This window comes from Apostichopus japonicus, chromosome 9, assembly GCF_037975245.1.
Source record: "Apostichopus japonicus isolate 1M-3 chromosome 9, ASM3797524v1, whole genome shotgun sequence".
NCBI lineage: Eukaryota > Metazoa > Echinodermata > Holothuroidea > Aspidochirotida > Stichopodidae > Apostichopus > Apostichopus japonicus.
The window spans coordinates 28,566,050-28,591,446 of NC_092569.1; the positions used below are offsets into that span (position 1 = coordinate 28,566,050).

At 38.3% G+C, this 25,397-nt stretch overlaps 1 long non-coding RNA gene across 2 annotated transcripts in view; it reads right to left on the bottom strand.

Annotated features, from left to right (window-relative positions):
- LOC139973550 (uncharacterized) overlaps positions 1 to 25,397 on the bottom strand; it is a 287,989-nt gene that overhangs the window by 48,128 nt on the left and 214,464 nt on the right. The window lies entirely within an intron of this gene.

Sequence of the window (25,397 nt, forward strand, 5' to 3'; positions counted from 1 at the left end):
TTATAGGCAACAGTTTACATGAACGAGAAAAGTGGCTTCCATTCTCTTTTAATTTGATGCTTGGAAAGAAGATGGCGCATCCAGCCGAGATGCAGCGATCGATATGAAAATGAAATAATGACACATTGCTTCATAATGTTTGATTACAATGCAGACAAAACAGCATAAAGTACTTTGTGAGGTCAATTGTTTGGGATTTTTGAGAAGTGATTTATTCAAATGAAGATTACAAGTTACGCTGCTATAGGGTATGCTGTATGAATCAAAAACGATGATGTGGAATGTTCAGATTTTAAAATGACCACTTTGCTATTTACATGTGGACTATACTGTTAAGAAAGTGTCTTGGAGGTAAAATTAGAGTTGTTAGCAAGTGTCACATGGATTGGTCAAGACACTAGTGGGTCCAGAGTACTCACTGACAGAAGGGGTGGGCAAATGATTTGTTTCCAGACTGTGCCCTGGGTGTTATATTTTTGCAAAATGTATAGCAAAGTTAAAATAATTGTAATAATGTCCAAATTATTATGATCGTATTTGCCTGATCTTCCTCACCAAATTCGTGGGGTATGTGCCGTACCTACCTCGCCAAATTGGTAAGTGGATAGCACGAAACCTGCATATGTCAATTTTAATTCAACATATGTCGATCTCTTCCACATATGTATGTATTGTATGTATTTTAGATCCTCCTGCAAGCAGGAACTCGGGAAGAAGCCTCATTGGCTTATCAAAGCCGCAAGCTGACCGAAATCAGTCTCTAAGATTCATATTTAACGTCCATGATTATGAATTGTCAGCTGTCAACAACTCTGTAACTGGATGATATACATTAAACTTGGAGTGACTCGAACTGGGGTCCATATGATTGGAAGGCAACGGCGTTAACCATTGAGCTAAAACTCCTAAGTGTTGATTCCTTGTTGATATGTTGATTCCTTACAATAACATCACTAGAAAACAACATGTGACACTTGTCGTCCAATGAGAGCATGAGAAACCGATAAATGTAAAGTTAATATGACAAAGGCCTATGTAGATTTCTTTCACATTTGACAGGTCTTTTCCCATCGAAGCACTAGAAAATATCATGTGACAATTGTGGTCCAATAAGAGCATTAAAAACTGACATGTGTCAATTTACTTAGACTTATGTCAATTTAATTTGACGTATGTCGAGTTCGTCCAATCAGAGCACCAACATCTGTCAGTGTAATTTAACATATGTCGATTTCTATGGCAAGTTTAGAGAAGGACAGGAGTGTGACGAGTGTTACCTCGAACGCCTAGCGTTATTCTTCCAGGCTAATATCATACGCGATGACAGAGCCGTGAGTACGTTCCTCACTGTGGTAGGTCCGGTAGCCTATGCGTTGTTAAAATCGCTATCGTCACCGACGGGCTACAATACAGGCTTCGTCGTACTACCAGGATCGACCCTGTCAGGCTACAATCCAGTCTCCGCTGTACTACGAGGATCGACCCGGTCAGGCTAAAATCAAGTCTTCGTCGTACTATGAGGAACCACCCCATCGGGCTACAATCCAGGTTTAGCCGTACTTTGAGGATCGACCGCAAATGTGGCGTATATTCCCAATGATGATGGTTTTATTGTGTTTAACTAGTGTCATACGTTGCTACTCTATCGAAGTGGATGATATAGTAGAGAAAATCAAGGGATACTCGTCAGTTCCATATACAATAATAAGTTTGATAGTCAAACATCACTGACCCGTTTGTGACGCCCAGCTTGATATCCCAAGAAGATAAGTATGGGTAAACCTCATATTTGGTGTGTAGAAGTATCACATTGAGGGAAAGAAGCCTATTGTTTTGATAGAGGTCAAAGTTCATTTTGGGTCACCAGTGGTCAAATTTTGAAAACCTTGCTAACTCGATATTGCAAGAAGAGAAGCGTGGGGAAAACCTCATTTTGGTTTGTAGAAGTAACACATTGATTACAAGAAGCGTATTGTTTTTGGTGGAGGTCAAATGTTATTTTGGGGTTATCAGCCGTCAAATTGTGAAAACCTTGTAAACATGATATTGCAAGAAGAGAACCTTGGGCAGATCTAATATTTGGTTTGTAGATGTACCATACCAAATTTATGGAGCCTATTATTGCTTTTGGTGGAGGTCATAGGTCATTTGAAGTCAACAAACGCCAACCATTTACTTCATTCCCCTCTTAATTACCTATCTCTCTAAACCAACACACCTTCCTAAACATAATATCGCAAGGGTAGCTTGGACAGATCGCATATTTTGTATGTAATTGTACCACATTGAGTACAAGAAACCTTATGTTGTGGGCGGAGGTCAATGGTCGTTTGAGTTCACCATGGGTCAAATTGTGAAATCATGATTTACACAATTTTTCAACAAGGACAGATGTCATATTTAGTTTGTTGATGCTATCACATTTAGCACAAGAAGCCTGTTGTTGAGGTCAATGGTCATTTCAGGACAGCCTGTGTCATGAATGTATTGTTTGTCACATCACACTGATTTTCACTGTAATATTAAGATCAAGTATGTTGCACACCCTTACTATACATTACGTCAGATACATGAAGAAAACTGCTCATGTTACATCATCGAAACCACAATGCATTATTTGCATTCTGGTTATTACAGCTAGTCATTTTCAATGGTTTTAAGCACTCGAGGCTTATAATAAAAGATTTTCTAGTCCGCAGACAAAAACGTTCATCATAATATTTTCCACCACCACTCATAAAACAGTACTGTTCGGTTTTAACCTTCTTAAACAATTAATTCAAATTCACAGCAATTAAATGAAAAGCCTCCTCTCGTAGAGTTAATGTATAGGCCAACTTGGATATACCAGGAAGATTATTAACTGTGATTTCAACTGTTAATTAGGCCTTAATATGAACCGAAGTTGTTGGGAATATTTGCGGCACACAACGTTCATTCATAATTTGATTCTATACATGCTGGCAAGAAACCTTCACCCAGGACTAACATGTAATGTGCAAACATCAGCATGTTTGGTTTCCTATGTTTAATTACACTATATTGTTTTGAATTAAGATTAGCTGTTTCAATTCAGTTCAATATTTTTTCTTTATTTCTTTATTCCAGTATAAATTATATAAAATGTATACCAAGGACCAATTATATATATGAAAACCAATGATTAATTGAGTAAAATGATTAGAACAGAGACAGATTAAAATAAAAGATATAGTGTGAATTAGTCCAATTTTCCTCAATGAAACTACATTAGTCACTGATTAAGCGATTCGGTAAACCTGTGTTGAAAGCACTTGAATTTATATTAAGTGATATGTGAATATAAATAAATTACCTTAAGGGATGTGAAGTTCACAATATGCCAATGACTGTGATATATTCGATTTCAAATGCAACACAATTTTGAAGTATTTATTATGTATCTTACAACAACAACAACAACAACATGTACCCTGAAACAAATTTATCATTGTACGTCTGACATCACATCTGATTGCTTCAAGTTTTTGGTCTCCAGTATCAATCTGATGTTAACTGAAAACGTTGCCTAGAAAATGAATTCAAACTTCAACTGGAAGCTTAGATTGTATTCCTCTTTCATCACTCCAAAATAATCTTTCACCTGGATTAGCCTTTTTATAAGTTTGGTTATCTATCGCCGACTGGTATCAGGGAAAATATAATCCGTTGCCATAACAACCTCAAAAAGTCAATAAACAAACTCTGATTATGTTTTTTTTTCCATCAATATGGAATATTTTATGAAAGATTGTGACGATCATTAATCGCCGCATTTACTAGAAATTAATTAAGAACTTCCATTTTATATTACAGTTTTGAGTTTTCTATAGAACACGAGCGACTTTTTATACAACACTCTATCACAATAGGTATATGAATACATAATTGTCATTGCCACCGCTTGCTTACTGTTTAAAATTCGGGCAATATGCTGTTAACTTTTCGGGCACCTACTGAACAAAAAAAGATAATTTGCAATGTGTATTTCAGTGGTTAAACTTATATTATTATTACCATTAATATTTTAACGACTTCCCCAAAAATTATAACCAATATGGAAGGATAATAACACTGAAAATTATTGTATGTTATCGGCATGCGATGTAAAAACCGATGTATGCCTATATGTTATGCACATCCAAATGTGGAACGCGCGCATACAATTTCTCAAAGTGGCAAGGAAAACGTGGTAAATATGACTGATTAAAAGTCAATTTTGACCGAAATTTTTCAATTTTTCAATTTTTAGGTCATGCACAATCACAGGAATAAATGTATAGGCCTAGATAAACTAGAGTGCGACAGTCGGAAATTCCAACTGTCGCACTCCAATTTTCCAACTATCGTCAGTTTTACCAAGTTTTGGGGTGGACACCCCACCCCCCTCCATCCTCTCTAGCAACGTCCCTGCATGTACCCAGTGTTCTCACTGTGGAGTAAACTCCGGTATCACTCAGCAACAAGGTAACATGGGATGCGCTGCCACGGAATATGCTCCCTATTTCGTTTCCCCAATATTAGGGAACGGGCACCGTCTTTTAAACACCATCTACAACTAAACAACAAATATGTACAGGCTTGGGCTCTAGCTATGAAGTGTTGTCTCTTATGATAATGACGGAGCGCACTAGTTTTCTACTGGAATCGCCCAAAGATGCGGCGTCTGTAATCCGAGGAACCAACGAACTTCTCTGCTAACTCCCCAGGCTTCAACTGGGCTAGACGTTCGCGGTGAATATGGCACACCATCACATGGTTCAGCCTCTGTTGAGTCATGGTGCTCCGTATCCATGTCTTCAAACGCCTCAAAGCACTAAAAGATCTCTCGGCTTCCGTCGAACTGGTGGGGTAGACGAGGAGCAACCGCAAGAGCTGCTTCGACTTCACCAAACATAGGCCGTACGGCTGATGGTTTCATCGACTTGAATATTTGTCTATACCCTTCAACCGACGACGACTGGAACTGAATATTGTAACCGAAGTCTCGAGTCGACATTTTGTTACAGCTCAAGAAACTAATAGTGAATAGGCTATAAGTCCGATACACACTGACTCGTGTCACAAAAATAAAGACGCAAATACAAAGTGAAAATTTTTTCTGAAGTGATTACAACATTGGGTATCAAACGTATGGTCAAGTCCGTCATTTGTGAACAATTGGTATTTCATTCAATTTAGGTATGAATTATATATAGACACAGTCTGTATTTTAATTTTTTTTATTTTATATATATGCATTTTAGTTCTATATCAGGAGGGAAAGACAAAGCATTTTTTGTCATATATCATATATAGATAAATATGTATATTTACTTATATTTGGGCTCCTGGCCACGGGCCCTTTAGGCGATCACAGAGCACTTGCCCTAGCTGCACCCCATCCTCGTAACCGGTGCACCGAATTAAAAATAACGGAACTTGAACGGTAAAAGGGAAGTAAGGGAAGAATGGATTGGCAAAAAGGGAATAAGAAATGAACAATAAATTAACAGTTATTTCCACTAAACTACTGTACTCCAGAATTGAATATCCTGCTTCTTGTTCCGAAAGGCTCCCAACGAAATGCCAAAAAGTCGGCAACGGGGATGAGGGTGGGGGGTGGTACCCAGCCCATCACGGGGCTACCCCTGCACCTCATCAGGACTGACTCGAATTACAACTCTCAACTTGATACTAGTGAACCAAAAATTGTCCGAGAGTTGAACTGAAATTTGATGGAATTAAAATAAAATAAAATACTAGCTGTCTGCATGGATCATACTCTATACTATTGTGTGACCATATAGGCGTACATGCTCTAGTCAACCAGGAGGAACACTGGGGGAAGCTATTTTACTTGCCAGAGAAATTTAAAAATTGCCCGAACGTTCCTAGCATGATTAATTCATTTCAAACTTCGACGTCAATGAAGGACAAAAAGAACAATATAGGCCTATGTCATATAAGATAATTGAACCATCACGAACAACTATTATTTTTTTTTAGCTCTTTGGAAAACTCCGAATAATCTTCCATTTGCCAAATCCTGAAACTGGGAAGTACGGGGTGGGGGGGGGGGATCCGTCTTGATCCGCAAGTATAGTGAACGTTCACCACAACAAGCTGTGTTTAGCTTGGGACTATAGAATTGTTAACCTTGTGAACATATATTTTTGTTTTTTGGGGGGTTGGGGGGGGGAAGGGGAGTCGGCAAATTAAAAAAATACAGGGTAAACAGAGGGAAGGAAATACACCAGTGCATGAGAGGAGGTGAGAGACAGGACTGATTGATCGTGTCGATAGTAATTTTAATTTATATACATGTGATACACGAAGATAGACGTAAAATGTAGCATCGTTTCAACACTACAAAGGGGACCCTCCTCCGCCCCACCCCCCCCCCCCCACACACCCTCCCCCACGTTCAACATCATATCCCTTCTTGCCAACGGAAATAAACACAAGTATAAATAAACCGATACAGATATTTATACCCGCTGTTATTCCGCAACTATTCCAGTTTGTTAAATCGTGTAGATTGACGGCTTGGCCGTCCTTTACTGGGTACAGGTTGTCAGTCCGACACGTTTTCAGTCCGAAAATAAAATACACGTTTAGTCCGAAAAAACGAGTTTTCAGTCCGACACGTTTTCAGTCCGAAAATAAAATACACGTTCTCAGTCCGAAAAAACGAGTTTTCAGTCCGACACGTTTTCAGTCGGAAAATAAAATACACGTTTTCAGTCGGAAAATAAAATACACGTTTTCAGTCCGAAAAAACGAGTTTTCAGTCCGACACGTTCTCAGTCCGAAAATAAAATCCTCGTTCTCATAAAATCCACGTTCTCAGTCGGAGCTTAAATATATACTGTTCATTATATATATAGGCCTATATATTATTATATTATCATATATATATATATATATATATATATATGTGTTGATACTAGATGAGACTAGTGGAACACTAGTAGTTGTTACTCGGAGTTTCACGCGTTATAGCGATCTTCAGACAACTCTAGTATCAACATATATTACGCTCTGTCCAATGGACATAGAGCACTCTGCGCCAAGATAGACGCCAACCTACTCTCTCTCTCTCTCTCTATATATATAAATATATATATACATATATATATATATATATATATATATATATATATATATATATATATATATATATATATATATATATATATATATATATGTATATTTATATGTGTTGTTTCGGATAGAATAAGCTGAGGAAAAGGTGAAGAAATTGTTTTCCCTCAAGGCAGTATGCTGTTTGCTAATTAATTTTTATACTCATATCCAGGTCTCGCATAAACCCCATGGGTGTCCGTGCACGGAGGGGGGGGGGGGTAACCATTCCCTACATGCGCATGTATACGTTACGTTCGATTTATATCTGTAAATCTGTAAATGTTTACCTGCATCTAATAAAATTTGATTCGCTGTTCTTTTTATGTAGGTAACATTGAAAACGATATAATTAACATAAATGTTCAGTAACGGGATACAATATTGAAAATAAATCTTTATTTGCACATAATAAATTATGTTCGTTACAAGTATATATGAGGACGCGATAACTTTAAATAAAAATTTAATACCTACTTCTTTCTTTTTCTTTCTGGAATACACACGTCTACGCGGAAATATTATATTCAAAACTGAAATAATTAGTCATATGATACAAACCATTTAGACACTTTCAAAATTAATCATCAAAAAAGATAATTTGTTTCTAAAAGATCTCTCTACATTTTCCTTCAAAATTTGCTTTGTATACCGTTTATAGGCCATACTGAACCTTGCTCATTTTTATTAATAATTGGCATATCTGCAAAGCAGTGATAAAGCCATATGACGATAAAAAATATCAATATGGAAACTTTATAAGAAAATTCTAAGAATAGATGTATTTACATCAAAGTATATTTACAATGCTTGTGGTGATAATAATAATAAAAAAATTGTAATAATTTAAAGAGACAGCAGAAAACCAATTAATCAATCTTGATAGAAGCAACCACGGCTTCAAAATTCTACATTATTACAAAAAAAAAAAAAAAAAAAGTGGCTCGCTTCAAGATTATTACTACCTCATAAAAAAATCATAGCCCGAGTTTAGTTCATTTTGTGCGATTACTGATTTTTAATTGTTCCTCTTGTAAACATATAAGACGAAATGAACTATAATCCTCGGCTCCTCGGTCGAAGAGTCTTGTCAAGTCAAACATAACGTTAATTTAATAAATGAATCAATTATTGATTGCCAGTGTTTAACGACAAGGCTTTCTTATAGCCTTTTCTGAATTGCATACAAGATGACGGTTGTATTATTGCTTATACGTATTGTAGAAGATGTAGAAAGAAAAGTATCGTATATGAACAAGATTATCGAGTTCGAGGGCGAGGGGGATATAAAAGGGTGAGAAGGGGGTGAGGGGTGTATATATATATATATATATATATATATATATATATATATATATATATATATATATATATATATAAGAAAATTGTAATGAGTTGGAAAATCAAGAACAGTGAAAAAACTTTCAGCCTCCACCGGGATTCGAACCACGGGCCTTCCGCTATATATATATATATATATATACATATATATATATATATATATATATATATATACATACATATATATATATACATATATATATATATATATACATACATATATATATATATATATATATATATATATATATATATATATATATATATATATAAATATATATATATATATTGACTCAGAGTTTCACGCGTTGAGCGATCATCAGACAACTCTGTTCCACTAGTCTCAACTAGTCTCAATATAAATTACAGAAAGGGGCAAAAGGTTTCATCAGTCCAAAAATATACTTTCTCCATGGAATAACCTTTTTATAAGTTTGGTTATCGATCGCCGACTGGTACCAGGGAAAATAAAATCCGTTGCCATAACAACCTCAAAAAAGTCAATAAACAAACTCTGATTATGGTCTTTTTTTTTTTTTTTTCATGGAATATTTTATCAATCTGATGTTAACTGAAAACGTTGCCTAGGAAATGAATTCAAACTTCAAGTGGAAGCTTAGATTGTATTCCTCTTTCATCAGTCCAAAAATATACTTTCTCCATGGAATAGCCTTTTTATAAGTTTGGTTATCTATCGCCGACTGGTATCAGGGAAAATATAATCCGTTGCCATAACAACCTCAAAAAAGTCAATAAAAAACTCTGATTATGGTCTGTTTTTTTTTTTTTTTTTTCATCAATATGGAATATTTTATAAAAGTTTGTGACGATCATTAAAGGCCCCTTTTACTAGAAATTAATTAAGAACTTCCGTTTTATATTACAGTTTTGAGTTTTCTATAGAAGACTTGCGACTTTTCACAACACTCAATCACAATAGGTATATGAATACATAATTGTCATTGCCACCGCTTTCTAACTGTTAACATACGTATATGCTTTCAAGTGATCATGAAAAGTTCTGAAACTTGGTTCTGAAAGGACACTTGTGTAAACTTTCCGTGTATAGGTATAATCAGGTAACAACTCCCATGGTATTGGTTACGCGATATCTCGACCATTTGATAATTTTCGTCAAAATGTCATGTTAGTAGAATTGTCATCAAAAATCTTGTTTTGTCAAGTTTAGTTTATCTAACGCAACAACTCATAAATGTTAAATGTGATTCCAAGATATCATGTTAATGATGTTTTGCATAAACTATATATAGCAATGACTTTGTACAAGTAAACAAGTAAAGTGCAAGAAGCAACTCGAGGAAATGGTAATTTTCGTCAAGATGTCACTTGTTCCTCACTCGGCAAATATCGCATATGTTGACACGCTGTCGAGGTATACTAACATAGTGCTTCTATAGGCTACATTTCATCTGCATGTGCCGTAAATGTCACCGTCATAAAAGAAAAGAAATCATTGCTTTTTAATATACAATAATGAATAGACCTTCTTTTTGCAAAATATATCTATTCTTTGCACACAAAAAAGGGAGCTGGGGGGGGGGGGTTGGCGAGCACAAAATTTCGCCGAAGTCCGTTTTGGGGTCAGATCTAAGGAAGGGGAGACCAATAACCATGGGCGTATAGGAGCCCAATTGGTTTGGGTGCTGTAACGATTTGCCCGAAAAATGTAAGCAAAATTGAAAGGGCGTACTGGTGAAACCCCCCTCACCTTTTGAGAATGTGTTACTAAATTAAAAGGTGCTAAACTTAGATGCCTACTGGTGCTACCATTGGAAGGAAACTTATGTATACAAGATTTTCACTTTCCAGGTTAGTCTCCCAATATATTTCTGTATAATATTTTCACTAGTTGGCGTCAAAAGTGTGTGTGTGTATGGGGTGGGGGGGGGTGGGCTATGCGGGCATGCCACCCCCTATGCACATAACTCCACAACATCAATGCCAGATAAGTCGTGCACGTTTAGAACGTTATAGACGTTTAGTTATAAACGTTAGTTATAAACGTTTAGAACGTTATAGTCTATTACTACCTTAGGCTGAGTTTTTATACGGACTTACTAACTCTCATCAAACAAGATTATTGTATATATTTTTGGCAGTGCCAGAAACAAATATCAGAATATTGCCCGAATTTTCACAGGAATATCTTTTTGCGGGGGGGGGGGGCGTCCCCTCGCCTCCTACGCCTATGCCAAAACTTCTCTTTTAGAAATGTGTTTAGGAAGGGGGCTTAGATGCAAAATGGTGCTATCATTTCTACAATTTTAACAAACTTTTGCTAGTGTACACGAATTATTGTGTGTGTGCAAATTTTTAGCTCTCCATTTCTTACACTCATCTTAATATCTCCGTCAATGTCATCAAATTTATCATTTCCGATGCTATATGAATATTCAAATTGATATTGAACCAATCATCTTACCGATTGGATCGTATACTGTCAGTTACAGTAGTTAACCCTTTTATCGTGTAGTCAGTTGGTCCGTTTGTCAAATCCACACAACCTCATATCCATCTCAAGGTAATAATTTATAATAACTTCGTGACGATGACGTTTGAAAAAGGTTTCGCTGTCGCCTTGAAAAACGAAAATGTTCCCTTCAAGGGTAATTGAGTCGTGCTGAGGTTTTTTGAGGTAATCATACCTACTGGGTAAACAAGAGTACAGTACTGTACCCTTTCTATGCCCCTACCTAAATCAGTCGGAAGAATTTTGGAATCCTCTTAATGTGAAGTTTTTCATCTTACCCCCCCCCTCTCCCCAGTACAAAACAGTTGTTGCGCCCCCACTGTTAGCTGTAGAACAACAAAGGGCTGATCGGGGTTTGACAGATATCACGTGCAAATTCAAGTTTTCCTGATACACTAATAGTGTTGTGATATATGGCATTACTGCCATGCTCATTGGTTACCAGAAGTCTCCCTTTACGAATATATATATATATGCGGATACACATGTGTTTTGTTAAAAACGTCATTTATAGTATTTGGTCACTTTTCAAGAGAATCGTGGTATCAGAGGCGTAGGAAGAAAGTTCAATCGAGGGATGGTAGGAAGGGGTGGGGGTGTGGGGGGGGGGGAGTAGAAACCTCGAAGGGCAGCAACAACCAATCATTTTCACAAGAATTGTTTTACAAAGAAGAGAATTAATGCTTCAAATCTAACTAGCTGTGTTCAATCTATCTGCGCATTGAAGGCATAAATAAGGGGTTAATCAACGGTCTAGCGTGCGTTACTTACAGGATTAATGCACGATCGGGGGATAATGCAAACGATGCACGAGGGCGGAGTCCGAGTGCATCCAGCGATAGCATTAACACCCGGAGTGCATTAATCATGTGAGTAACGCACGCTAGACCGTTGATTAACCCCGTTCATTCATACACTACCATTTGTGTGGGGAAAAATCATAAAACAAAACATTTTGGTTACATATAACCAAAGATTTATTAAAGTGATGCCCCGTAAATTTACCGTGCGTTACTCACAGAATTAACCACGGTCAGCTGACCTGCATGGACCAATAGGATTTAGGAATCTTTACTAAGTATGAATGAACTTGACAGCCAATTGAGACTAAGCAATTTTCATTGCATATTCAAATTGTCTGGGGTATCGTCTGTAAAACAATCGACCGCTCATCAGCTTCCAGACTTACAGAAGAGAATTAATGCTTCAAATCTAACTAGCTGTGTTCAATCTATCTGCGCATTGAAGGCATAAATAGCCAATTGAAACTAAGCAATTTTCATTGCATATTCAAATTGTCTGTAAAACAATCGACCACTCATCAGCTTCCAGACTTACATCATGATCAACTAATTGATATGATGTGAATACGGAATTGTGTACAACCAGCTCCATATTGTAATCACAATGTTGAACTTGAATATGCATGAAACATTACATACGTCATCCACCATCATGACCAATTAAAAGACATTATATGGGTGACTTTATTGGACGCTTTATGAAGATGGTAATAACTACTGGCAAACGGTCAGTAATTCTTCATTAGTATCACAGAACGGCAAGACATACATGATACGTACCTACTTACCACAGAAAAAGACACATTTGATAAACTTAGATTGTTTTTCCCTTTCCGCCTCTGGATTTGTTCAAAATGGAGAAAGGAGGATTAAAGCAGTGTCGATCACCTTTATTTATTCATCTTCTGATTGCTGTCATTCTGCTTCTTGGAGGGAGGTCTCAAGGTAGGCTTAATTTTACCAAAATGTACCTTTTTAACAATGATGTACATTAAGCAGGGGCGTATCCAGGGGGGCGCAACAGGCGCGCGCCCCCCTATTGGCCGTCACCAAAAAAAAAAAGTTTAGCAAAAAAAAAAAAAAAAAATTGATGACGACCTTTATGTGAGATGTCGGTGATCGCTCAACCCCCCCCCCCTCCCGTATGCTTTATTTTTTGTTTGCCAAAAAAAGGTTCTGGCGAAGTTCGGCGGCATAATAGTTTTAGAAACATAGATGGTATTTGTGTTTGTATTATCACTATAAACACTAAATGACATACCAGCCATGCTAAATGCATTTTGTGTCCATATTTACTGGAAATGTTGCTTATTATTAAGGTCGAAAAATGGATCACATATGGCCATGGGCGGCGATCCTGTGTGGAGGGGGGATATATCCTCCCATGAAAATGGGTGGAGGGGATGTAATGCACCATATCCCCCCCCCCACCAAATGCCAGGGATAAGAATATTTTCATGCCTACATTTATGCATCTTCGTTAATGTACGGCTCTTTTATAGCTTCATTTCTCGCCTATCATAAACGCAGTGCGATCTTTTCAAATGAAGCGTCTTTATAAAGCAAAAATAGTTGACTGTAGGCTTCATTGGCCCTATAACAACAAAATGTATTATTGCGCCCACGGTATTGATATAGTACATACATGCACCCCCATAGTATTCATATAGGCCCTATAGTAGGCCTACACACGTACATGTTCCCTCGAACAGCTTAGAATCTCATGTAACCAGGGTAATGCTTAATACACGTTTCACCTGGATGCCCTAGCAATCGGTACCTAGGAATGTAACTATGTGTAATTGTGTATTGCATGTGTATAGGCCTATAATAGCCTGCATGAGGCCATTTTCTTCATCGAATAATATAACAGAGCTCTCGAACATTCTAACGTTGCGCCTGAAACAAGATTGACAGGGGCAATTTTCCCAAAATAACACCCGAAATTAAAAAAAAAAAGTATTTTGGATCCTGATTATGAGATATTTCGGACATGACATCCCTATTTTAAAGTTGGGTATATGCCGCTTGGAAACCTCGGGAAGTGCCGTTTCCGGCCATCTAGAGGGTTTGTTAATCCCAAAATTTTCTTGTACGCTTCGCGCCAACTCATGGTGGCGCTACGCTTAGATAGTCAACAAGGTCATATCCCCCCCCCCCCACTCGGAAGTACGGATCGCCGCCCATGCATATGACACCATTTTGCATTTCAGCCCTTCTTTGAAAGCAAAAATTGTACACCCCTCCCCTTAGACCCATCCCCCAGGATGAGTGAACAACAGTAATAGTGTTCTGGGAACAACCATGTCGACATATTTGTATATCTAATTAATAGCCTACAAGTGATTACCTCAGAAATGCATAACGTCACATATATCTTTTCTTTTTCTGGGAATGGACCTCCAGATCTCCCTAATGACGGAGTTCCCTTCAACGATCCCAAGGTCATACCAGTTATCTTAGTATAAGAGCTAAGGTGAAATATTATATGCTATACTTCCAGCACAATTGGACTGTAGGAATATAAGCCATCGTTGCCAGTCCCCCCCCCCTCCCCGCCCCCTCCAAAAACACACATTTATGTTGTTCAATCCGACTTAAGGTAGCTATAGGCCTAGGCTTGGGTAAAAACATTTACCCGTTTCACTCGATATTGCTCATCTAAGAGTCCCCCAACTAAGCTTGCACGGTTTCGTGAAAACCCAAATCGTTTTTTTTTTTTCTTGCAAAAACCCGATTCTGGCTCAAAAACCGGTTTTTTCCCTTCGCGAATTTCATTGAAAACATTCAAATCTCTGACGGAGGTGTCGCGATCGCTAAGATGCGTATATTTGAAGCTATACCAACACTGCTGTAAAAGTCTAGTTCGTTCGCAGTAACGGGTAAAAAATAAGGAGAATAGATTCAAGAAACGTTACTGTCTTCATGACTCTATTTTTATTACCCACGTTAACTTAACTTAAAAGTAAAAATGTCGAAAAGAAATGTGTTAGTGGAATTCTTTCTTAAAGTTTTAACATCACGTAAAATTATCGCTTGTCTTGTGTTTACTAGACTTTACGAATTTCAAGTTCGTGTTCAGAAAAAAAAACTCACTGGTCAACCCGATCACCCGATGGTCTCGTCAGCAAGAAAACTACTCTGATAATGACAGAAAATTGTTACTTACAATCGTCTAAGAATTTCTGTTAACTAAGGAAGGGTTTGTTTGGTCGGTTGCTTACTGTTCAACCTGCTAATGATGATAAAATAGAATTCGTTGGAATTAATAGACAGGGCGGATCCAGGGGGGGGGCGACCCGGCCCCGGCCCCCCCACCCTTTGGAAATCAGTTGCGTTTTTTTTTTATGTGGGAGTACTTCAAATGCCTAATAGGCATAACTTGGTGAAAGAAAAGCCTAATATATATCCAGCTGCTCTTCCCTGAAACGCGATCGTTTTTATTCCAAATTTGAAACTAAGGCAATTATCAGGCCTACGCGACATCACGTATTAATTAGATACGGCTCAGTACTATAGTGCTGACTATTACTGTCAGGGAAAATCAATGCACAGTTAGCAAGTATATCATAATTATCTGAATGAAAGGGGGTGTAGGCGGTTTTACACTATCTAACGCAACGTAGTCGCCAAGAACCTGAAGTATTTTTAAGGGAGGGCCCGAGGAACATGAACTTATAGCATGCTCCTCGTGGTGAAACATAATTGCACCTATTAGGTGAATTGAGTGTACTGTTAATAGTAGGAGAGACTAGTGTAGGTTCTTATGACCACCTAGACCGGTTTCTGCTCTCAAACTTTACAGGAGGAGCTTCATCAGTAGTAGCCTTTGAATATTTAATATTCGGCCTGGGCGTCTCGTTCTCAAAATGCATCTATTTTCTGTGCACGAGTTTTTATAGACTCTTAGTGCAGCTATAAGAGCATCTAAAAGAGCTTCGTGTGAACCTTGAGAGTCAGCTGATTCTTCGTTAGTATGAAACCTTGAGTTAACAAGTAAATCTTTGAGATTTTGGGCCCTTTTGTAGGCTAGAATCGGTTCTTTTGGAAACAGTTTGGATAATTCCGCGTGCAGGGGCGTAGCGAGCGGGGGGGGGGGGGTGTGGGGGTGTAACACCCCCCAATAATTTGGTCGCTGTCGGCAAATTTTGGGTCTGTCAGCAAAAGGAGAAAAGGTGAAGAGAGCGGAAGGGGAAGAAAGAAGGAAAGCTGAATAGAGAAAAGGAGAACGGGAGCTTCTTTATCGGTTATTTCGATTTTCCAGTTCTTCATCTGATAAACTCATTCACCAATCCAATCACCCGACGTCTGCAAGTTAAAATCCTCTCGGCAAATAACTTATAATTTATATAATAAATTCCGGTATTTTTTCGGTCGGTGATCCGTTTCCGCTTATTATTGGGCCCTCCCTTCAAAATACTTCAGGTTCTTGTCGACTACGTTGCGTGAGATAGTGTAAAACCGCCTACATCCCCTTTCATTAATAAGTATATCATAATTATCTCATTGAATATATCTTGTTTTATGTTTCTTCTTGGGGTGAATCTGGTGTCATAATTTTCGCGCAAAAGAAAAAACGAATCGACGCAATAATAGTGTATCCATTGTACATGCACTGTTAAGCGTTGTTAAATATGTGTCTATCGAGAAAAAATATGTGCACAAAAAAGCGTGTCTGCAACGTTTCTGGTTTTTCTAGTTTTTGGCGAAATGTTTCACCATTTTGCATCTAAGCACTCACAATTAACCAAAAGTTTCCAAGGGGGAGGGGGACAACCCCTCCCCCTAGACCCCTCCCCCAGGACGCAGATCACTAAAGTGCTACCATCGGGATGTCGGCCCCCCCCTTTCTCAAAATCCTGGATCCGCCCCTGATAGATAACAAATTTTCCCCAGATAGAGAATCTTCCTAAACGTAGATGTTCATGTAATAACCCCTCCCGAGAAAATCAATTGCTCTACCCCCATATTCACGCTATTAAGATGTAATATTTTTGGAGATCAGGGCCGAGCGTAAACCCCATTATGGCTAATTGGAGATCGTAAAAAAAAATTCTTTACAATATGATTGGTCCAATAAATTCAGTAGTGACTGACAAAGTGATCGAAGGTACCAATTGCACGAGGCTCTAGCCATGTTCGCGGGTGGTGTCTTGGCGGTAAAATAAATTTCTCTTCAAGGAGTGAAGAGAATTTGCCGTCTACACTTTCAAGTACAAGTTGAAAAATATTACTGGCAAAAGCGGGGATTATAGCCTGGTCGGCGAAGATTATAAATTGTTTACGTTAAATAGGAGACACGTGTTCATCAACGTAAACGAACAACCAACTGAGAGTCGCCTTGTCTAGCGATAATTGATAAGAAATAATGAAAGGAAACTTGCAAAGAAAATAAAATCTATTAGCGTACAAAGAAAAATTGTCCAACAGCAACATCTGTAATTTCCAGCCATATATGCAACATTTTAACTCCTAATTAGTATTCCTTGGCTCAAGCCTGCCTGACGCCAGGTGTATCTTGTGAATAATAGACTGTGATTGGTCTAATGTTACTCTTTGCATCTTTGTCAAGTTGTTCAACTAACAGAGCCCTGCTCAAATGTTTTCTCACTGCTAGGCCTGTGTTCTGAGCCAGTTGCGTGCGCGGCTGTACATGTTGTATGGTATTGTGGATTGCGCCATGTACCTTTCAAGTTTTAACGATCATTTTTTGAACACGAACTGTGCTCAATGTGTTTGAAAAGATTTTCTCCATATCCTTTACTGTTAAATTGAAGTAAAATAATAAGAACAACACAAAGAGGACAAACACGTTGGATATAACAATTTATTTTCAACTGCATCTCGTCATTTGAGTGTGTACTTCTCACAACTACTAACGTTAGCAACCAAGGTCAGTTCAATACTACAACTTGGTCACCTAACTGATTCACGCATATAACGGCTGCATAGCCTAATGTTAGGCCTAGCTATCCACACTCAACACTGGTGTATGGCGTGTGCCAATCGTAGTTGCCAATGTCGTCTAGCAGAAAAGCTTTCGCTTGTTTTAATTTACTTTCATATTGCAAAAAGATCCGCCCCTGATAGATAACAAATTTTCCCCAGATAGAGAATCTTCCTAAACGTAGATGTTCATGTAATAACCCCTCCCGAGAAAATCAATTGCTCTACCCCCATATTCACGCTATTAAGATGTAATATTTTTGGAGATCAGGGCCGAGCGTAAACCCCATTATGGCTAATTGGAGATCGTAAAAAAAAATTCTTTACAATATGATTGGTCCAATAAATTCAGTAGTGACTGACAAAGTGATCGAAGGTACCAATTGCACGAGGCTCTAGCCATGTTCGCGGGTGGTGTCTTGGCGGTAAAATAAATTTCTCTTCAAGGAGTGAAGAGAATTTGCCGTCTACACTTTCAAGTACAAGTTGAAAAATATTACTGGCAAAAGCGGGGATTATAGCCTGGTCGGCGAAGATTATAAATTGTTTACGTTAAATAGGAGACACGTGTTCATCAACGTAAACGAACAACCAACTGAGAGTCGCCTTGTCTAGCGATAATTGATAAGAAATAATGAAAGGAAACTTGCAAAGAAAATAAAATCTATTAGCGTACAAAGAAAAATTGTCCAACAGCAACATCTGTAATTTCCAGCCATATATGCAACATTTTAACTCCTAATTAGTATTCCTTGGCTCAAGCCTGCCTGACGCCAGGTGTATCTTGTGAATAATAGACTGTGATTGGTCTAATGTTACTCTTTGCATCTTTGTCAAGTTGTTCAACTAACAGAGCCCTGCTCAAATGTTTTCTCACTGCTAGGCCTGTGTTCTGAGCCAGTTGCGTGCGCGGCTGTACATGTTGTATGGTATTGTGGATTGCGCCATGTACCTTTCAAGTTTTAACGATCATTTTTTGAACACGAACTGTGCTCAATGTGTTTGAAAAGATTTTCTCCATATCCTTTACTGTTAAATTGAAGTAAAATAATAAGAACAACACAAAGAGGACAAACACGTTGGATATAACAATTTATTTTCAACTGCATCTCGTCATTTGAGTGTGTACTTCTCACAACTACTAACGTTAGCAACCAAGGTCAGTTCAATACTACAACTTGGTCACCTAACTGATTCACGCATATAACGGCTGCATAGCCTAATGTTAGGCCTAGCTATCCACACTCAACACTGGTGTATGGCGTGTGCCAATCGTAGTTGCCAATGTCGTCTAGCAGAAAAGCTTTCGCTTGTTTTAATTTACTTTCATATTGCAAAAAGATCAGTAAATAGGAAAAACCAAGTCAACAAATGATGGATGGAAGCTTTAACTTGTTTTTTTTTTCTCCAGTATTTGCAATTAAACATTTCGGAATTCAACATTTGATGTTCAATAAGTTATTTTTTTTCATAGGTGCAGAACTATGTCAATCTCTTTTCATAACTTGCTCATTGGTTAAGAATAAAATCTTCAAGTTTCCCACTGAAAGGTGTTATAACAAATGTTCGAACAAGTTAAGAAAAAGAGTCATTTTTTGGGGAAAATCCCGGTCGCCATTGTAATATCCTACAGTATGGAACATACAGCGTACATGGGTATACGTTGGTAAAGATACAAAAAATGAGAGAACTCAATTATTAAAGCAAGCAGGTATTTTGTTGAACTGCCTTCTACATTACAAGAGCAAGTGAACAACTGATATAGAGAGGAAGTAATTTTATATATAAGAAACACATGGCATGTATTTGGTGGGACATGTATTTTCATTCATTCCCTATGTTCTTGACATTTAAAGTTTATTTCTGTGATCTATTTACATACATATGATTTGTATAGTGTTATTGTGTTTGCACTTTAATTTCAAAGTTATAAGCTACGATTGTCTTTGCTTATTCTTGGCACCTTGCCAACTTCAGGTTGGCGTCATATTATACTTCTTATTGTTATTGGAGTAGAACGCGTGGTAATAAATGTACGGAAGCGTAGAAAGGACATATTGATGAGATATGCAACAACTCGCCAATATGAAAAGAAGTTGACAATTGACGTTTTTTTTTCGGGATGTATGGAGATCAGGGGCGGGATTTGAGTTGTGAAAGTGGGGGGGGGGGCAAACCTGCCAGCAAGACTATCTAAGCGGAGCGCCACCATCGGTTGGCGCGTAGCATACAAGAAATTTTTTGGCTTTACAAACCCTCCAGATGGCCGGAAACGGCACTTCCCGAGTGCTCTAAGCTGCATGTACCCATCCTTGAAATATGGATCTCATGTCTGTAATTGTATCTAGATAGTTAATTATCGTTTAAAAATTTGAAGAGGATTGATAGTAGAACATATGGTCAGATGGTGATGTACAACTTTTGTTATACGTCACTATCTAAGCGGAGCGCCATCATCGGTTGGCAAGGAGCGTCGAAATATTCGATGAAAGGTACATTAGATCGGTAAAATTAACACCCATATAGGCTTTAAATTGCATCTAAACAATTAATGAACGTGTGTACATTTAGGGAGGACGGATAGAAGAACTTATATGGTGAAGTACAACTGAAGCTTATACGTCACTATTTAGGCGGTGTACCACCATCAGTTGGCGCGGCGCGTCGAAATTTAAGCAAAAAGGAAATCCTAGATCAGCAAAAATGACACCTCTGGTAACAATAAATCGCATCTAGACAGTTCTTTCCCCCTAAAATTATTAGTATATTGTGCATTGGAGCGATCAAGAATATTGTAACGCTACCTCGTCCGTGGTGTGAGATCAGGTCTCGACTGGAGTCTAGGATCACTGGAACGGAGTTCTGTTCTGAAATAAATACTCAGGCACACAAGGTCGTAGGTATAAACAATCTATTTACAACACGACTTGCTTTCAGTTTCATGCTACAGGCATTAAATGAACATCTGAATACATTTATGTAGTATATATATGAAGAAACATCAATGCAACACAATGTAGGACCCTGGTGACAACTAGTCAGGTGTAGAGTCCCAGTATATGACCTGCGGAATATTCCTAATTCCGCCAGAAACCAGTATTATAGTATATTCCGCAAAAAATAGGCGGAACAAGCCTCCTTTCCGTTGTTCGGCGGAATCCACTCAATTCCGCGGGTAGGCGGAATACCCTCTGTTCCGCTGTTAGGCGGAATACCGTCAATTCCGCGGGTAGGCGGAATACCCTCTGTTCCGCTGTTAGGCGGAATACCGTCAATTCCGCGGGTAGGCGGAATAGCCCTGTGTTCCGCTGTTAGGCGGAATACCGTCAATTCCGCGGGTAGGCGGAATAGCCCTGTGTTCCGCTGTTAGGCGAATTACCGACAATTCCGCGGGTATGGGGTGGAAAGATGGTCCCTACATCTAGAATATAACAGCAGCTAAAATATGTGGTTCCGTAAAAATGAAAGAGGCCCTCCCGTTCGGTCCAGAATACCAGCAGAAATATGTAAATGTAATTTCCCCCTTGATACGGAATAATTTAACCCCCAGCCAGACAGATGTCGAGTTACACTCTGCCCGATTAATGTCACCGTTAATTTAAATGTTCAACGTCTGGTCTCTATACGACCGATTTATATATATAGGTTGATTACCGGTACTTACTCTAGGCCCTGTTAGATTCACGGCAAAACTTCTACGGCGACGGTGCACAACGACTCCAGAATATAAAGTTATTAGGGCTAACTAACAGTTGGTTTACCCAAATCGAACACAGAGAAATTGACTGACTATACAAACGACAAAAGTTCAATCACAACTTGACGATTCTAATTCTAATCTATATATATGACGGCCACTTTGATAAAGATCCTTTCTCTTCGGCTGCAAAAACAGGTGTGTCCTAACCCTGCGTATCAGTGCAGGCTGGCCGTAACTTTCACACAGCACGTGTCAGGAAGTTACTGAACAAAGTTAAACAATAGTAGCGGAAGCTCAACTTCCGGCCCACGAGGCCTTCATGTGCACTCATCGCCATGACGCTTAACAGCCGTAATCTACGGTAGCTTATTATGCACTACAATATAATTATGATTAAACAAAAATGTCACCTATCTTTGTAACAATATGTTCAGCACCCAACTCGAAATTCTCCCCGCGGTCCCCACTTCTTGGAGCACTTGGCAAATATTGGGGACTGAACATACCTTTACCCCCCCCCCCCCCCCACCGAAACGGTGGCGTAGCTACGGGTGTTGGTCAGAGGGGGCGAGAATGGTCTGTAGGGGCGCTTTCGACACTATCTAAGCGGAGCGCCACCACAGGTTGGCGAGGAGCGTACAGACATTTTTTGAGTAAAGATACTCCCTAGATCGCCGGAAATGACCCTTTCTGGGCCTTGCTAATTTGCAGATAAACGAAGAATAAATAGCCGTTAGAGCATTTTGTCAGAAAATTACACCGAAAAAAATGTGACAAATGTCAATAGGTAGATGAGAGCGCAGTAAAAATGTCAATAACCACGAATAAGTAAAAAGTGGTAAAAAACTGAAAAGGGCGCCAGCAGTCCATTTAAGTCCGTCAGGGGGGCATCCGCCCCTCTGACTGTATGGACGCTCCGCCACTGCAACGAAACTGCCGAGTGCTGTATACTGTAACAATGGATTTAATTTGTTACTGTGTTAGTGCCAATTTGTAATTTACATTATTCGATTTGCATGCATCATTCCAGGATTTCGAGCAGTAAAAAATTACATCGGCATTGCCATTGCATATTGTTGAATGACACGGGGGGGGGGGGGGGGTCATGTGTCAGTGTATCGAATTTAATTATTGATATACCCAATATGCAAATCTGGCTTTCGTAAATCGTTTCTCTGGATTTAGTTATTCAACGCATTCAGTAGAGCAGCACTTGAAAATCAATTCCTGAAGCTAGCACTGTAGCACATGCCGCGGATTCATCACATGCAGAATTGAATCACTATAGTGTGTTAGCTCCAGGATTCGTAACCTGTGCTGCGAACCATGTGCTAGCTCCAGCTCCAGTTATTCTGCATGCTACATGTTACGATTTTAAACACAAATTCTACTTGGATTCGAAACAAACAGGCCAATATGATAAAGCTGTTGTGGGGGAATAATTTCGATTAGGGTTGTGCACATTTGTCTGCAAAAACGACAAAAAAGTGAACTAAGGTCTGGGAAAAAGTGGGGGCAAATGCCCCTCTTGCCCCCCCCCCCGTAATCCCGCCCATGATGGAGATGATACCAAATCGTTCAAAATCTGAAAATGTATCTTTGTCGAGATACATCTCGCCAAAACGTCAAATTTCCGTTTTTTGTCAGCTTGCATCATATTCCTTCTTAATACAAGGTTATCTTCGTCTGCCAACGGAATATCCCTTTAAATCAACATGGAAACTATGAATTATTTATAATAATAATACTTCATCAAAGGTAATTATCGCTTCATTCGAAATTCGTAATTTAAATCACCACAGTCATACGAAATGCAATAGCAAGTTGTACAAGGGCAGAGTTAGAGCACATTGTCAGTCAAGGATCCCATCTCAAACTCTTCTCCCTAACTCATGATATGGTCGATTGAATGGAACTAATTTCGACTGGTCAAACCCCTCATTCTTCCCTGGAATGGATCACAGTGGGTAGTCTGTGATGTCATTACGGCAAATGTTTTTCAAAACCTTTATTTTCTATCATAATCTTCTTGTTCATTTATCCTTGATATAGTTAGAATGTTCGCTTAGCTGTCAAGGTTCTCTGTCATTTTAGAATTTCAACAAAATGCAACTGATTTTTTTTTTAGTAGAAATAATAATTTTCTCTGTAGATACGTTAGTTAAAAATTATCCAGAAAAGCAAAAAAACATTTTCAGTTGGATTGCCATGATCATATCATTGACTCTTTTGTTGCCAGATGCATTCAGAAAGTTCCACTTCATTTTTATTATCTCAATACATTACATGTATAGAGATATTGTAACAGTAAGTGGGACTCTCTCTTCTCTTAAACATTTTTCAGCGTCTTCATATAAGGTTCTTTTTCTCTGGAATTTTCAGAGCAAGCATATATCATATAGGCCAACAAAAGTTACTATTTTTTATTCGAGAATTTTATCTCATTCTATGACTTTTTCACCGATTTATGTCCAAATCGGGCCAATTTGGACCGAAATACAGTTTAAACAACCCATTTTTGCACACGCTCCAAAACTTATGTTTTATGAAAGAGAATAGAATAGAATTGTCTGTCAACAGTGGTATCGTCTAAAATAGGGTCCTATGTATTATATATTTTATTAACATTTTAAACTTTCATTTGTTGTTTACAGGTAGGTATTAATAAGAATTTTACTAGCTGTATATGACATTTTATGGCTTTTATTTGCTTTATTTGATGTTTAAATGATTTTTCTTTCTTAAAACAATACTGAGCTGCCGCCCCTACTTTTAGTAAAAAGGTCCGTTTTTGATGATTAAGTCCCGCCCCCAAGTCTGTTTTGTAGCAGATTGGCTATGACTCATGGCAGCTACATGTTAGATATACGAAAATGGCTACCCTCGCGACCAATTGTCTGTACTGTAGTTAGGTACGCCATGCAGGTGTAGTGTATTGCATGCTAATTACATATACAAATTCTGTACTGCTGAATTCTACGTAGTGCATTTAATTTATATTAGGCCTTCGTTTTTGTAACATCCATTTAAGGATAGTACTGGTGTTCAGGTAGCTTTTCAGAGCAAGGGCCATGATAAGTTTGTTTGATTGCCCTTCATGTATTTTGTATAATTACGTATGTACATTCTTGTATTTCTGAAGGCTACTTACTGTAGGCCTAGTGCATTTAAAAAAAATATATATATAGGCCTAGGCCCCCTAGGCCTATTAGGCTTTCAGTGATAGCCACATTAGCATTGTACTGGTGTTCAGACAGCTTTTCCTAGGAAGGACCAGGGTAAGTTTGTTGATGGGTACGTATAAAAGAGGAGCCGGCCATAGCATTGCAACTTTTATAAGACTATAAAAATTGTATAAGGTTATGTTTTATTTATAAGGATATAAGATGTATAAGGTTATAAGAAGTATGTTTAGCTTTCTTTTGAACCTGTAATGTTTGACATCAAATGTACAAAGAATTAAAATAAAATAACAAAATGGAGAGGAACTGAGGTGGCTATTAGGGGAGGAGGAGGCCACCCAGCACTTGCATATAAAAACTTGTAATCTTCTTTTACATTATTTTTTCCAAGTCATAAATCCATGAAATCTTCATGTAAGAAAAATTGAGATGGAAAAACGTGGGTTGTTTTGATATCTAGAAGTGGACACAGTTTTGATGGTAGTCACCACTACAGTCTACAGTAACATACAGTAGGTCAATAGGCCTAGCTCTCAAGGCAGGCATCAAGAATATGGTCGAGTTGTTCGCCTCTTCTAATTTGGCCGTTGTCATTGACGTCAAACTATATGACCAAAAAGTCCAACAGAGACTGACCCAAGATGAAGGATACCACATAAAAAACAAGTTCTTAAATATTCTATGACATTACTAAACCTTGCAACGTCGTTCTTTCGACTAACAGGCAATGAGCGCTAAAGGCAAGACTAGCAGGATAAAGTGTAACCTGCAGAGACTATTCGTGGCAAAGT